Below are 5,156 nucleotides of genomic sequence, written 5' to 3'. Positions count from 1 at the left end.
CTCTGTGTTCCAATAATATTAATTAATTACATCTATTATAGTTTCTAAAATATACACTGCATATTATTGATTCTAAGGTAAACATTGTAAAAGTGTGATTATCTCTTTTATAGAAAATATAAAAGCTTAAAATAATCTTACTGTAAATTTCAAGTACTATTCGAAACATTCATTCACTCAAATAACAATTTATGCCTGAAGTTTTATTGAAATGTTTATCTCAAAATTTTCACCAAATTTTTAAACTATAATGACTTTAGTGTTACTCAATCTTAACCCAAAAATATTGCTGTCTAATTGATGCTGATACAAAGTGACTTCTTGTTGTTGTTAGGTGCTTTGGGGTTAAGAATGACTCATATAATCCTGTGAACAGCAGATTAAAAATTGGCATGAACTATGTACCCACAGTGTATATCAACTTTATTGAGGCATGATTATCAGTAGTTCAACAGTTTGGTAATGATGCAATCATCATTTATGATGCAATGAGGTGTGATAAGCCAATCTTATGCCAATCTCACAATCTCTGACACAATTGAGCACATTGTTATAATCACTGCATCAATGTACCAGGTTGAAGGTCTTCCTCTTTCTTTGCCATCTCTTTACTTAACCAAGCGTCATTTCCCTCTCCAAGGTAAAGCTTCTAGGAACATGCCCGAAGTAGGTGAGGCCAAATATTATCATTTTTGTCTCACAGGAACATTCTTCAAGACATATATCCAAGACATCTGCTTATTCTTTTGATGGCTTATTGCATATTCAACACTGCTATCCAACACCACAGTCCAAAGAAATCAATTCTTCTTTTGACGTTCACCTTCTTTTGTCATGGCCCACCACTCAGCGGCATAGCAAGTGACTGAAAAGCCCATGGCCTTAATCAGGCAAATCTTCCTCCTAAAACTGGCATTGCTTCTTCTCAATAATTTGGAGAGATCCCTGATTGCAAACTTAGCCGGTGCCACAAATCTGTCTCCTGATAAGATTGCTGACACCAAGTGTATTAATGGAGGAGCCAAGTAAGATGAAGTTGTTGACAGTTTCAATTTTTTTCATGTATCATGATGTTACCTGTTGCTCTATTGGTGAGAATTTTTGTTTTCTTGTTATTGAGACACAATCAATATTGAAGCCTGCAGTGTTTGATCTTCTGTACGAAGCATTTTAAGTCCTCCTCACTTTCAACAAGGAAGGCTGTGTCATCTGATTAATGAAAACTATTGAAGAGTCTTTCTCCAATCCTGATGCCTTTGAGTTATAGTTCTGGAGAAGAATATTTGACATACCGTGGACTGCTAAGAGAACAAACAGTTCTGTCCTGGAGATAGTGAAATCAAGCTGCTCCTTGGAGACAAGGATTTGGAAGCTCAGTCTTGCATACTTTGGGCATGTTGTCAAAAAGAACAAGTCCTTAGAGAAGGACATTATGCTTGGAAGGGTGAATGGATAGTACAAGAGAGGAAGTCCCTGGATGAATTGAATTGACACAGTGACAGGGGAATGAAGGTAGGTATGTCAGAGATGATGAGATTGGCTCTGGGGAGAGCAGGAATTAGAGCTACTATGCATGGGATCACTATTAGTCAGAGTCAATTAGACATCACGAAACAGCAAACACCACAGGAGGACATTGCTTTTATTTCTCCCACAGAAAAGCTAGAGGATTCCAATATCATGCCTTCTGGTCAGCAGTATAGTTCCTTACAACTAGGCCATCAGAGCTATGTAGTAATTTATTTCCCCCCTCTGTCTCATGAATCTTTTATATGTCCTTTAAAAATTGTCCTTAATAAATATTAAGCTTGTTGCTGTTGTTAGGAGTTGTAGAGTCCAGTATGGCTCACTGCAATGCTATGAATAATAGGTCTGAACCCTGTCCTCCTTTGTGCCATCCTTACATGCTTAAGCTGATTGTCACAGTCACTGTGTCAATCTATCTCATTGAGGGTATTCTTCTCTATTTCACTCTCCACCTTTCCAAGAGAAATCCTATTCTAGCAACATGCCCAAAGTATGTGATACAAAGCTTCACCAACTTTGTCTCCAAGAAACTCTCTGACTGTACTTTCTCCTAGTTATATGTTTGTTCTTTCAGTAGACCATGGGGTATTCAGTCATTTTCTTCAACACCATAATTCAACAGCATCAATTCTTTTGTCATTCTTACTCATTTTCCATCTCTCAGATGCATGGAAAATGATTGAGAAACCATGACCTGAACGAATTAGTCTTCAAATGACAGTATTGCTTCTCAGTAGTTTAGAGAGGTCCATGACATCAGACCTTCTCAATGTTATATACCTCCTGATCTCTAGATTGCTAGTCCCAAGGATGTTGATTATGAATCCAAGTAAGATAATTTTTTTGAAAATTTTAATATTTTCTCCATCTTTCATAACATTATCTATTAATACACTGGTAAGGATTTTTGTGCTCTTGATGTTGAGATGCAGTCCATATTGAAGATTGCAATATTTTATCTTCTGCAGCTAGTGCTTCAAGTCCTCACTTCGTAGCAGACAAGGGTAGGTCATCTGTATAATGCAGACTGTTGATGAGTCATCCTCTGATCAAGATGCCCCTTCTTCTTCAAAGAGTCCAATTTCTCAAATCATTTCCTTAGCAAATAGTTTAAATAGATAAGGAGAAAGGATGTAATCTTACTACACCTTTTTCTTAATTTTAAACCATCCAGTATTCGTTTGCTCTATTCAGACAACAGCTTCTTTATCAAGGTATAGGGTTTGTATAAGAATAACCAAATGTTCTGAGATTCCCATTCTTCTTAATGTTAGCCATAATTTGTTATGATTTACACAGTGAAATGCCTATGTATAGTCAAGAAAGCCCAAACAGACATTCTTCTGGTTATCTCTGCTTCCAGCCATGATTCACCTGATAGCAACTATGATATTCCTGTTGTTGAGGGTCAGTTTGAACTTTTGGCTGTTCTGTATGTACTATGCTAGTCACTTTTGGATGATCTTTAGCAAAATTTTACTTACCTGTGATAGTAAAGATATTGTTCTATAATTTCCATATTATTTTGGGTTACCTGTTTTGGAAATGGGAGCATATATGAATCTCATTTAGTCAGTTGGTGAGGCAACTATCCTCCAAGTTACTGATCAGTCCAGGTCAACATCTGTTATTTGAAACATATCAATTGGAATCTCATAGATTCCTGAGTCTTTTCTCTTTTTTCTTTTATTTTCATGTCTTCTATATAGCATGAACTTCTTTCTTCACTGTTCTTATAATACTTCCTGCCATATTTCAGTGCTGATGAATCCTTTTTGGTATACTGACTGCGTATTCCTCTCATCATCTTTTGATGGTTTCTGGAACACACAATATTTTCCCCATAGCATCTTTAGCATTGCAACTCAAGGCCGGAATGTGCTTTTCCCCCCAGTTATTTCAGCCTTAGAAATGCCAACCAAGTTCTTCCCCTTATATTCTCTAACTCAAGCTCTTTGCACATTCCTTATAATAATACTGTTTTATATTCTTGACCTGCCTGTTGAAATTTTCTTATCAGCTTTTCTACTTTGACATCTCTTTCCTTTGTTTTGGCTTCTTGACTTTCCAGTGCAACTTAAGGATCTCTTCTTACATCTTCATTCTGTTTTTTTGTTTTTGTTTTTTTATCATTCTGTCTTTATAATGACCTTTTGCTCTCTTGATAGATGATATCTTTGATATCATCCCAAAATTCATCTGGTCCTCAATCATTGGTGTTCATTATTAAGATAGCTATATAAATATTAAGATACTAATATAAATGAAGATTGATAGAAATATTAAGATATCTCTATTATAAGTATTTAGATATTACTATAAATTCTTGTATTGACATAAATATGAAGATTGGTACTATTAATCATTCTTCTTTTCCATTTGTGTCTCCAAGCTTAAACTTGTAAGAGACAAATATAGAATTTGGTTTTAGGTTTGGGAGTCTGGGACCTGTGTTTTTGAGTATTGTCTTATGTGTACACCTTAATGCTATATATGTCACACTTTTTGAAATGAGTTAGTTGAATCCTTGCTATCATATTTATTGTACAGATAGTAATAATTGAGTATGGAAGGATAATATTACACTCCAAAAACAGTTTAGAAGAGTAAAGATTTAGAGTACAGAAAAATTAACAGACTTATCAAGGTGATGTAGACAGTTAGGATTTGAAACGAGGGTTTTAAATTAAATAATTGGTAAACTTTTCACTACCCACTAATGCATTTTATTTAATAATCTGTTGTTTTTGTGCTGATACACTTTAAATAGGATGAACAGGCAAGTTCCTATTTCAAGATGCTATAACTCAAAACAATATATTTCACTTGAAAATGAAAAGCTGATAGTCTATAAAATAAATATTGTCAAAACTATTTTATAGTAATTTTTAGGCTTAATTTATCCATTGTTATAGCCTTCTGGTCACACGTAAGTCCTCATCATCCACTGCACTAGCTTTTCCTGATTTCTTAAATTTAAGAACAGATCATTAAATGCCATTTAGTCACTCATAGAAGCAATACATCATTCATCAGCCTATTAGTTTTAGCTAGTAATATTAATCTGGAAACTATAACAAAGCCTAGAGCTGATACGCATCTTCACATAAAAATGACCAACTTCATAATTACTTTGCATGCCTTATTTAACAGACTGGCCAAAGGACAGGAAAAAAATTTATACAAGAGAATTAATATGGCAAGAGGAGAAGTCCCTAAGCTAAGGAAATTCTGTTTGAGTCTTTTATTTTATATACTATGCTAATCCCAGTTTTCAAATTCTAAATGATAGCAATAGTTTACTTGTGATAAGAAAGATGCATTCTTTTTTAGAACATTAAGAAAAGAACTCATCATATGCTATCAATTTCCCCTGATAAGTTCTTTTCATTGAACTTGTCCTGTCTGTGACTTGTCTTTTGTTTTAACTTGCTACATCAAGAAAATGGTAAGAATAAATATCTTCTGATCAATGATCTTCTGAATCTAAACACAGTTAAAGAGTTAAAGTATCTAAGACAGATCACTTCTTTTGTGTTCTAACTCAACACAAATGTTTACAAGCTTTGTTTCCTGTCATTGGAAACACTGAACTGGGATTCATATAAACATCAGGTACAGAAAATTCA

The sequence above is a fragment of the Elephantulus edwardii genome, unplaced genomic scaffold (assembly GCF_000299155.1).
Source record: "Elephantulus edwardii isolate Elephantulus edwardi_28Jun2011 unplaced genomic scaffold, EleEdw1.0 scaffold00067, whole genome shotgun sequence".
In the NCBI taxonomy this organism is placed as follows: domain Eukaryota; kingdom Metazoa; phylum Chordata; class Mammalia; order Macroscelidea; family Macroscelididae; genus Elephantulus; species Elephantulus edwardii.
This window is presented reverse-complemented; position numbering follows the sequence as displayed.